The sequence below is a fragment of the Cyprinus carpio genome, chromosome A12, assembly GCF_018340385.1.
Source record: "Cyprinus carpio isolate SPL01 chromosome A12, ASM1834038v1, whole genome shotgun sequence".
Classification (NCBI taxonomy): domain Eukaryota; kingdom Metazoa; phylum Chordata; class Actinopteri; order Cypriniformes; family Cyprinidae; genus Cyprinus; species Cyprinus carpio.
This window is the reverse complement of record NC_056583.1, coordinates 2,231,166-2,243,256: the sequence shown is the minus strand read 5'-3', so window position 1 is coordinate 2,243,256 and position 12,091 is coordinate 2,231,166. Positions and strand designations below refer to the sequence as shown.

At 34.1% G+C, this 12,091-nt stretch overlaps 1 protein-coding gene across 5 annotated transcripts in view; it reads left to right on the top strand.

Annotated features, from left to right (window-relative positions):
* The window catches only part of wnk4a (WNK lysine deficient protein kinase 4a), a 55,905-nt gene that overhangs the window by 1,788 nt on the left and 42,026 nt on the right, over positions 1-12,091 (top strand). Inside the window, exon 1 of one of the 5 annotated variants that reach the window (XM_042767122.1) lies at positions 6,917-7,026. The exons of the other annotated variants lie outside the window; for them this stretch is intronic. The gene's annotated coding sequence lies outside the window, so the exon portion shown is untranslated. Of the gene's footprint in view, positions 1-6,916; positions 7,027-12,091 lie in introns of those variants that run through there. 5 annotated transcript variants of the gene reach the window in all.

Genomic DNA, 12,091 nt, shown 5'->3' with positions numbered 1-12,091 from the left:
GTCTCTGACCTTGAGCAGCCCTCTGTCGAGCCGGCAGCAGTCATGGACGTCAGAGTCAGGCGGCCACTCTTCCATGCCACCTTTTCCACACTTAACTGTGTTAATACATGCGTCCCACACGTCTGTGTTCATTAAGTGAGGCGTACAGCAGGGGTTTCTCTCGCAGCCTCACGTACAGGAGCTAGTTCTCAATCCACCTTTCACAGTCCACCAGAGGATAACCGTTTGCTCAGGGGTTGCTCTTTTATTGCTCAGGAGACAGTGGAGGTCTCTGTTGAGTTTTAGATGTTTCCTAAAATACTTATAATGAAATAAAAACAGAAACAAATGGTGTAGGATTTACAATTTCCGCTCGGAAATTGATAGTAAATTTCACAAGTAACACGTTGAATTAAATGTGACATTTTGAAGTATAAAGACTGAAATAGTATTTTTGTGTAAAGCAAACATACAACTTTGAAAAAATAAAAACATTTTTTGCAGTGTAATTCAGAGTAAGGTGGTGTAAAATGAATGTGGTTTGCATAGTAAGAATTTTTTGCCTTGAAAGATATTGATGGGAGGTTCATAATGACTTTAGTATATTTTGGCAAATCTGAGCACAGTTTAAATCTCTGAATCTGAAAAGCAGGACACTTCAGAAAAAGTATTTATTTATTGTCAATTTAATTTCAATATAGCTGTCTAGGAGAAATAATTGTAATTGTAATAGTATTTATTAATTACTATTCTTTCCTATGGGCCAGTTTTTTAGTATACTGTAAAAAATATTTTTTTGAAGCTGTAAATAAAACTAATATTATCCAAGTACATTTTGCAGAGGAAATACAATTTCTTTCTAGTTCAAAATTTCATGGTCAATTCAAAGTGTTTCTTGCCATTTATTTGAAACAATTTTCTCTCAAACATTGCTAGAAAATTTCACAAATAAAAATACAAAGTATACCCAACAACAATTTCTTCAGTGTATTTAAAAAAAAAAAAAAAGATAATATTTTAAGTGTATTTTTTTTTTCAAAGTAAGACTTTTGTTGAATTGTTGTGTTTCTGTTTTTAATAAAGCTGATTCAAGTGCAGTTGCATAGAAGTGATATTATGATGTCTTTATGTGCTTTTTGAAGCTCGACAGTTTTGGTTGCGTAGTCTCAGTGGCTGGACAAAAATGATAAAAGTCTTATGAGTATTTGTCATTGTGGAGTGAACTGTCCCTTTAATAGTTTGCATTCATTTAATACTTTGATGTCCTTTGCAAAACATGTTTTGTTTTGATAGGACTGATATGAGTGGAACAAGCCTGAGTTAGCAAATTTTGGGATCCCACAGGAGTTTTTCAGAAGTGTAAAAACAGGGATTAAATGTGCATGTGAGGTGGATTCTTTCCACCTGTTGCTTTCTGGCATCATGTTGTGATGTGGGTTTCTCAGGGGAAAGCGAGGATCATGTCTCTATTAAACCTGGCGCTGAGATTGATGGAACAGGTGTGAAGCAGGACAGGGCGAATCAGGACATGCTGATATGCAGGTGGCCTAGTTCAAAACACTGCAAACGCTCCCAATGCTTAAAGGTCACATTCTTGCTCATTTGAGGCAACAAGCCTTAACTGCTGTAATATCAGCTTGAACTAAAGGGTTCAAGGGCTCTAGCTTTGGGCTAGAAATTGAAGCACAGAAGTGAGCTTTAAAGGATTATTCAGTGAATGTCATTCCAAACATGTTTGACTTACTTTTTTCGTCAAACACAAAAGGAGACGCTTTGAAGAATGTTCATGCTGCTCTTTTCCATACAAAACAAATAATGGGCCTGTTAATAAAATACTAAACGTTTTCATTATAGATGTAGAAAAACTAAAATTTAAGTCGTTATTCACTGAGAATCTTTAAAATGTAAAATGATGTCAGTTCCTTAAAAAAAACATCATATGAGTTTGGAATGACATGAGAGTGAATATATAATGACATAATTTTTCATAATTTTAGTTACTTTAATAGCAACAATGTTATAGGATAGATTATAGTTTTTATTAATATTTGAATTAGAATTCTGTTTTTTTTTAAAGTTAGTTTAGTAATTTTAAGTTTTCATAATTTTATTAACTATATAGTTTTAGTTTTTAGTTTTAGTTATTTTAGTAGTTAAACTAAAGAAAATGACAAATGTCAATTAATATATATATATATATATATATATATATAATATATATATATATATATATATATAATATATATATATATATATATATATTTTAAGTTACATTTAAAAAAATATTTTTTAAATGTAACTAAAAAAAATTTAAATTACATTTGAATCCTTCCTGCTGCTTGCTGATGCTCGTGTGAGTGTGTAAAAGTGACTCGAGTCCCTCTGCAGGTCTTAATGATGTCTGATGGGATTTCAGATGGCCGCTTCTGTCTCTCGTGTCCACTATGACAACATCACGACATCACCACCAGACCCCCATGCTGCTGCTCTGACCTTTACTAATCTGGCCTCTTGCAAACCTATGATGACCTTCCAGATCAGTTCTAGAATTTGGTATAGAAACAATTTTCACTCAGAAAGTGCTAGTAAATTTCAAGAACAATTCAACAGCAAGTAACAGATTGAAATAAACATGACATTTTGAAGTAGAAAACCCTTGTGCGGTCTTCAGTCATTTCTGACCGGAGAATTTTACATTTTGAATTTTTAAAAATCGTAGCTTCACGAGAATGGTACGAAACTTGGTGACTTTTGTGGTACTTGGTATGTGAACACAAATTAAATTAAAAATTGAGGGCATGATTCGAAATAGCTAAGTGGTTGTAAAAAAAATAGTCACTCTCATGGTCTACGGTCAAAAATGACCGACCATAGGAAATGAATGGGAAATGGGGAAAAAAATTGAAAGTACATACATTTTTTATGTGTACAATCTACAAATCCCCCACAATGCAGAAAACTAAGCACATTTAAAGTACTATAATTAAAAAAAAATTTTTTTTATAAAAAACTGTACTTGTAGCTATATAACGTAATATTAATTTAAAAAGCCCATTAAAGTGTACTTAATAATCATTATGCTTTAATAAACGTTTGTCACTACACTTATTTTGATGTGTTGACTAACAGCACATGTAAAGTACTATAATTAGTTTTAAATAACTAAAATAATAGTTAATAAAAAAGTTAATAATTAAAAAGTTGCAATTTTAACTGTATCGTGTTATTCAATCTTACGTTTAATATTAATATTACATTTAAAGTTCCAAACTGTCGCAATATGTAGCCAATGATAAAAATGATTGCTCTTTTAGCGTCGCTCGGCTTACATTTACTTTCTGAACTCCTGCGATTCGTATAACAACCAACATAATAAAACATTGCCGGATTCACAATCATCAGTTTTGGATAAACTCAACAGACATTTCATTTCCAAACTTCCATGATATGCACATTATCCAATATAATAAAACGTTGCCAGGTTTACATGCCAACTGAACGCACTTTTAGCACCACTCTTGAACATTTCACTTTGAAAGTGTCTCGAAATGTGCAAGATGTATCGTAATATATCTAACTTTGCAGAAATGTCGCCAAAGGCATGTTTTTCCAGTGAGATATAATTGCAGCATGAACACATTAGATATGTACATATGTCTTTGGCAGTGAAGTGAGAGCGTCTCAGTGTTGTGCATTCAGGTTACACATAGTTCCCCAGCAACAGCATTCCTATCAGAGGGCATACATGGAGAGCAATCCACATCACAGCGTTCAGCGAACAAGCTATGACAAGGACAAGGAGATCATGTTGTTATTTTCTTCTGAGCTAAAAGAGTATTTTCTGTGGGGTCATTTCTGAGAATCAGCAAAGAGGCAGATCTAATATTTGCAGTCTCGAGTGTGTGGCTTCGCATCTCTTTCTCCTGTCTGGACCTCTGTAAATTTCCAGTCAGCCGTCTCGTGTACGGTTACCCAGCGCTTGGACCTCGGCCATTCACTTCCCGTGGGTTGAGGAAGCTAATGCAATGAAACATGGTGTGTTAGTCAGACCGCAGTGCTGTAGTTCAGAGAATAGATTACAGACGATGCTCAGATACTCTGCTGTGGAATTTTCCTTTGCTCTCAGACTAGAAAGAGAGAGCTGGTGCAGTCAGTGTGATGTGTGTCTGTCACTTCATAGGGCACGTGCATGTTTAATGAGCACATGAAACCATAGCCTGAGATGCTTAATGAGTTCAATACAAGACACAAACAGTGTCAGTGCAGCTTAACTTGTATTGACCTGGATTATTCTTTTAATGCTTTTTTGCACTTAATGCAGTGGATAGATACTCAAACTGGTTTCAAAACATGGTGTGTGATCCTTTAACAGGGTTAAAGAAATTGATATTGAATATGATATTGGACCCCTTATCATGATCAATATTCTCTCAGTATGCATGAGTCATGCTCAGAGTTTGCGTAGCAGAGCATTGTGGCCTGTGCTTGTTGAGTGCTTTAAATCTGAATTCTCTGATATGCTTTAATCAGTTTTTGACACACTCTTTTACATCTGCTGCATGATTGTGTTGGCGAATCTGCTGCAATGTCTGTGTATTACAAGCAAGCTGCATTATGCATTTTCTTTAACCAGGAGAATCTGGTGCTATAGTAATGTTAAGCGGAAATGCAGTGACTCTGACCTGAAAAAAAAACAAAAAAAAATTGACACAAATATACATAAAAACAAACATACATACAAATTTTCAAACTTACATAATTATTAATTATATATAATAATAATAATAATAATATAAAATAAAAAATAAATAATAATATATAAAAATAATAATAAAAAAACAATATAATATATAACTATATATATATTATAATAATTAATATTTATTTATTTTTAGCTTATTTCTATTATGTATTATTTATTAATGAGATATATATATATATATATATATATATATATATATATATTTATATGTGGCTGCAAAAAAAAAACAAAAATAATAAACATAAAAAAAAAAAAAATGACACCAACTCTATTTATTATTTAAATATTATTTAATATTTATTCATAAAAATAAATAAATTTACAAATAGTAACATTTGTTTTAAGAAATATACTCTATAACCCAGGTAGCAAGATGACTGGTGTCCTTGATTATTTTTGGTCAAAATGTATTTCAGGGTACTTTATTACTTGTTCTTTCTTGTAATGATAAAACAGCCCTTAACGTGTTCATCTTGACATCCACGTGAGCACGTCAAGCACTGTGTGCTCTTTTTTTGTAACTGATAATAAGTGGCTGCTGTTTATCTGACTTTCTCTCCTTGAGTTTTATGTCAGCGGTGCAAGAAACAGGCTCTTTCAAAACGGCTGTTAGCATCTTATCAGCATCTGCCTGCTGGGCAAATATATTCCTTTTTGGTGCAGAAAGAGGCGGGTGGTCGGCAGTGATGTTAAACAACCCGCGCCCATCACGTACAGCTCACATTCATGTATCTAGACGGTACATTCTGTGCCAACTCATAGTGAGATTACAGCTGTTTCTAGTGAAATAGCCACAAATGTGGAGCGTTTGTTTTACTGATGATGCAGTGCAATTATGCAACAAGAAATACATATAATATGTAACACATTTCTTACTGAGAAATGTTTTTAGACACTTAAATGCACATTGTTTACAGTTAAATGAACATTTAATATAGTTTAAAGGAATATTAAATGCTATTCGTTGAACTTAGGTGCTTTTTTGAGTAGAACTTTAGTACGTATTTATATGTAATTTCATAATTGCTTCAAATGTCTGAAATATGGTAAACGTTTACTGCTGAATTTATTGACAAGCATTTATGATAAACTAAAGCTTACATTAATTTCTATTGAAACTGTATGTCACGTATTTAAATTTATTTGAAATCGCACCATTAATGATAAATTCCCGATTTATTACATTTAAAACATTAACTTTTAATATCAAATAACACACTATAGTTAAATATATCACTACGTACTTTAATTGTGCTTGAATATGTTAGTCAGCACATCAAAATAAGTGTACGTCTTTTGTTTAAAACTCACTGAAAGTTAATTAAAACACGATTTAAAAGGTTCTTTAAAGTAAAACTTTTAATTTGACGTTATTACAAAGTGCACTTTTTTAAAAGTATACTTAATATTATATCGATTCACATAATTCATGTAATATAATATTATACTTTTAAGATTTGAAGTACACTTCAAGTGCACATTTAATACAAGTGCTTTTTCACAAGGGAACCAAAAACCATTTGACCTACATCTGTGCATCTGGCCTTATCATTATAGTAACTGTAAACCCTTATTGATGGTTTGTATCCAAGATTTGCTGAATGTACAGGACTCTAAACTTACATACGTGTCGTTGACGTCAGCCCAAAAATGATGACAAATATGTTATTTTTATTCTTTGTTAGAAGCTGAGTGGGAAATATTGTGAGTTTTGTGTCTCAGCTAGGACAGACATCTCATATACCGTATTCAGAAACCTGCTGTTATCATTTGCTCGGTGAGGCAGTTTGATGAAACAGCTAATCTTTGTTAACTCACATTTCCATAAGAATGACTCACTTGGACTTGGATTTGTCGCCAACTCAATTGATCTCAGTGTTGAAGGGGTCTGAACAAGCAAGAGGATGGAGAAAGTTCTCTAATGGAGTGAATTTTGTGATTCCAGTCAACTGGAAACGCAATATTTGTACGATTTTTCCATAAGGGGAGATGTCTGTTAGAAAGCGAGCGAGCGAGGGAAGGGGAAAGTAAGAGTGCATCAGAGCTTAACCTTCAAACAGAGAACAAAGAAAGAGCCCAGTCTGTTTCCAAACTCAGAATGAATTCTGCCAGCGATCTAACTATCACTTCATTGTGCTTTTATGTCCTTCTCTCAGCTTGAGGAAAACATTGAGTCATTCTGACTAATGAAAACACCCATACCCAGAAAATCATTCAATCTGAATGGAAATGGACCAAACAGATTGGCAGAAAGCAGCAGGTTTTTCTTCCAGACCACATAAAAAGTAGGCAAATCGCATGAATAAGAATACTGCTCTTATTCTATTTTTTCCCCTTTGGGAGGAAATTTGTTAATTTTGATTTGTCTAAATCGAAGCATTTTCACTGGTGGTCTCGGAGTGTATGTAACCACTACACTGTAAATTGGTATGTTTTACAAGAAAGTACTCTTTCAGCCTTTCAGCTTCAAAATGTCACATTTAATTAAAAGTGTCACTTGCTGTTTCTTTTTAAATAAAGGAATAGTTCACTCAAATGGACATTTGCTGAAAATATATTCACCCTCAGGCCATCCAAGATGATGTTTCTTCATCAGATTTGGAGGAATGTTGCATTGCATCAGTGTCTCAGCAATGGATGCTCTGCAGTGAATGGGTGCCGTCAGAATGAGAGTCTAAACAGCTGATAAAAACATCACAATAATCCACAAGTAATCCACACCACTTTAGTCCATCTTGTAAAGCCAAAAGCTGTGTGTTTGTAAGAAACAAATCCATTATTAAGGTGTTTAAACTTTAAACTTAAACTTTTGGCCAAAATACGAGTCTATAATCCATAATAACACTTCCTCCAGTGAAAAAGTACAACGCTTGTTGTCTCTCACATCAAAATCCACGAACAAGTTCATTTAGAGCTGTTTTGGACTGTTTTAACTTGTAAACGGTGCTTGATCTGTGCATATTTCTCTCCTGATTCAGACGTGATGATTTTTCACTGGAGAATGCAATATTATGGATAGAGGACTTTATGAATAGTCTGAAGTTAAAACACGTCTTGATGGACCTGTTTCTTACAAACACGTAGATTTTTGCTTCACAAGACAATAACAGGCTGGACTGGAGTGGTGTGGATTACTTGTGGATTACTGTGATGTTTTTATCAGCTGTTTGGACTCTCATTCTGACGGCACCCATTCACTGCAGAGCATCCACTGACACCAAGAGACATAAGTAGTTAAACAAATGCAAATGCTTGTGAATGACTATCAAATTGTCATTTGATTAAAATGTCTTCCATATAAATGACCCCCATCTGAGCAATTGCAGCAGTTTTATTAATACCAGTATAGTTTAATGATCTCTCCAGAGATTATTATCGTCCCATAATGATAAGGAGGTCATTCACAAGAACAGGTCAAATGTAAAAGACAAAATCTCCAGCTGTGTAAATTCAGCCCGTGAACCAAGAAGCATGAATCCGTGTTTTATGACGTCTGTTACCTTCTGCTGCTCTGGCCTTCTTAAACCGCCTACTATATTTAATGGAAAGTGATAACCTTAGGCTTGTGTGCATTATAAGTTCTTGTGAACAACATTTAAATGCATGTTCTGAAGAGATGGCTGAATGTTCAGTCCTGACCTCCTTTCCCAAGCCCCGAAAAAGGAAATGTCAGAACTGACCATCTACACTTAAAGCGCTTTCTTATGTCAGCACTCCACAAGATCAAGCCTGTTGTCTGTTGTGAAAGTTTCTCTGCAGCAGGTAACTGAGCCCAGCGGTACGTCCTGTACCACAGCTGCCCCCTTTGCTTTCATACTGGGGCTCTTTAAACTAGCAGCTATCCTGTTGCTGTCAGGCTGCCTTTTTCTGGTCCATTCTCGTGTTCATTTGCGTTATTTGTTTGAAATGTTAGACACTGCTGGAATGTATTTCAAGCTCTGCTGCGATATTTTCATTATTGGTCTGGCTAATAATGTACTCCAGATGTGTCCTGATCGTCATCGTGGCTTTCTCCAGCTAGCCCAGTCTGGTTCGGCTTTGACTAAATATTTTGTTTGCAACACTGAGAAGACACAAAGACACACATGCATATGAAACGGGGTCCAAAAATCTGAGATCACTTGTGAAAATCGCTTGTTCTTTTCCAATTCGTTACAGTGTTGTTCATTAAAAATTATATCATCAGCATAAGAATTTGAATGAAAGGTTCATGTTCAAATTGTTGTAGATTTTATGTTTTAAATTTATTACAAATTATACTGTGTGATCAGCATATCAGCTCAGCAATGGATGCTCTGCAGTGAATGGGTGCCGTCAGAATGAGAGTCCAAACAGCTGAGAAAAACATCACAATAATCCACACCACTCCAGTCCATCAGCTAACATCTTGTGAAGTGAAAAGCTTTGTTTCTAAGAAACAAACTTTTATTTATTTATTTTTTCACTGGAGAAAGCAGTATTATTGATCATGGACTTACCAGAAGTAATGGTTGGATGTTAAAATGTCTTAATGATGGATTTGTTTCTTACAAACATGCAGCTTTTGGCTTCCTAAGATGTTAACTGATGGACTGGAGTGCTGTGGGTTACTGTGATGTTTTTATCAGCTGTTTGGACTCTCATTCTGACGGCACCCATTCACTGCAGAGGATCTACATCTTAGAGTAAATTAAAACTTTCAGCAAATTATTTTTTTTTTGTGTGAACTATTCCTTTAAAGTCATCACAAATTGTATGATCAGGAGAACAAAGTGAAAATGTGAGAGAAATGCCAAAGAAACTAAAAAATGTAGATTATAAATATACTTAAAATTCATTCAACACCAGAAAACATTAATAAGAACAATATAATCCAATTAGAAATGCATAATTGTACCTAATATTTGTGTGTGCTGTATATGCTTAGAGTATTGTTATGCTTACTGTGAATCAGAAAATTAAATTCGAGTCGAGTCTGTAGGTTTAAGTGTTGTGTGGTCTGAAAAATCTCACAAAAGCAATGTAATTAAAAGTAGTGTCGAAACAGATTTCTCAACTGCCTTTAAAAGAAATCTTATTACACAGTTAATTAGGGCTGCACAATTTGTTCAGTAAATCATATTGCAAGTAGTTTAATACACATTGCCATTACTGCAACAACATGATAAACATCAAGGCTAAAAATCTGTCTCTTTAGCAATGCTTCACAATACAGTTTGTTTTGCCGTATGAGGTAGCAGGGAATGGACACCATGACAAATCAGTACAAACTGTAAAATCCTTTGGTATCTGCTAATGGTGTGTGTTTAGAGGCTATCTAGACATAATGCTAAAATCTCTGAGGACACTATATTTGGTCATTAAAATGCAATTGTCTTGCTATCTTTTTCCCCCAGTGCTACCAAAGTATTTGGGAACATTAGGTAACAGAGAGAGTAAACTATTTAAACAGTTTAACCATTAAGAGCATTAGAAGCTTTATGTGTTGAAATAAAGTTAACACCTTATCCATTCCTTTCCTTCCTCTGATTAGTGTATTAAAGGGTTACCCAAGCAAAAATGGAAATTCATTCATCATTTATGACTTACCTTTTGTGTTTGAGCACAAAATAAGATATTGCACAATGTCTAGAAGGGATATTGAGAGCGAAATATGACCCTAAAAAATTAAAATAAAAGTGATCTATATGACAACTAAACAAACTACAGAGCAAAAAATAATGAGTTCAAACTGTAGTTCATGTCTTTTTTTTTTTAAGTTCTTTATGCTTCAGCGAGTTGATTATGATTCTAACTGTAATGTTTTTTCAGGTTCTGAGTTTCTGTTTTCCTTCATAATTAATCTGAATGCCAAGCCTTCTTTGACATATTCATGTAGTAATAGTGGCGACATGAACACTTATATCCATAATGTGTTAACCTCTATCTTCACAAAGTCATGTTCCTCTCACTCTGCTCACCTCCCTCGTTCTCTTTCTGAGCCGGTCACTATCAGTTTCTCTCACAGTGTGAGTCCCTGCTGCTGCTTCAGAAATAGTAACACTATCAGCTCGTGTATGAGAGCACAATGCCAGTCATTTGCCAGTGTTTCCAGAACAAGGTACATTCATAATAACTGGTGATATGAGGTGTGGAACCAAATATGTGTTGTTCTTATGACCACATTTAATATTTGTGGTAGTGCTCAATATCTCAATAGAATGAACTACCGCTCAAAAGTTTGAAATATTTAAGACTTTTTTAATGTTTTTGAAATAAATCTCTTCTGCTCTTCTATCAAGGCTAAACATACAGTAAAAACAGTAATATTGTGAAATATTATTGCAATTTAAAATAACTGTTGTCTACTTGAGTATATTGTAAAATGTAATTTATTTCTGTGACGTAAAGCTGAATTTTAAGCATCATTACTCCAGGCTTCAGTAACACACAAATTTTTTCTCTAACTATTTTACAAAATCTTAGTTACTCCAGATGATTTACCCGTAGTTCATATTGTATTTATACTGAAGTCAGTAGTTTTATTTTGCACAATAGTTTTTAATCACGTCATTCGCAGTGCTTCATGGAAAGAGTAGTTGATTCACTCTTAATGCAGAGTCTTACCTTTTTGTTATTGTTCCCTAATTTTGCATTGAATCATAGTTTGTAGTGTTATGTTTCATCTCACAGCTGGGTGGTTTGGTTCATGGCATGGAAGTCTTTGTTGAAGGATGTTTTGAAATCCCTATGGAGAAAATTATTGGAGGAAAATACTTCCAGAATCAAAGTCAATGAAGTGTGTGGTCACTGTTGTGCTCATGTGAGGTTAACCTTCATTTAAAGTCTCTTGTGTTCCTGGAAACACACACACACAGACATTCACACACAGATAAGGCAGAACGTTTTGTGCAGCTTAGATCCACTCGTTGAATACAGTACAGCAGTGCTGACAATAAATACACTGAAACTTAACCCAGATGAAGGATAAATACACTCTATGATAGCTATAATAGGATGAATATCTTGAAAACACACCCGGATCACATTCCACCCCAAAATCAATAGGAAAAACATATTTATGTGCTTAAAGAAAATAATGCCTATTTTGTGCCTATTCATAGTGATTAAGCAAGTTGCCCCAACTTCTCATTATTGTAATACATTTGTTAAAAATTACATTTCATGTATTACTGCAAAATAATGATAATTTTTAAATCAACAAATACTAACATGAATACACTGAAGATTGATTTTGTCTTGTTTTAAAGTACAGTATCTAAGCATTCTTACATCAAATACATAATCCTGCGAAGCAAAATAACTTCCCGAGTACATGAATAAAAAATAAATCAGTTTAAATCTGCCAATAGGGGAAGATAAATAAACTCA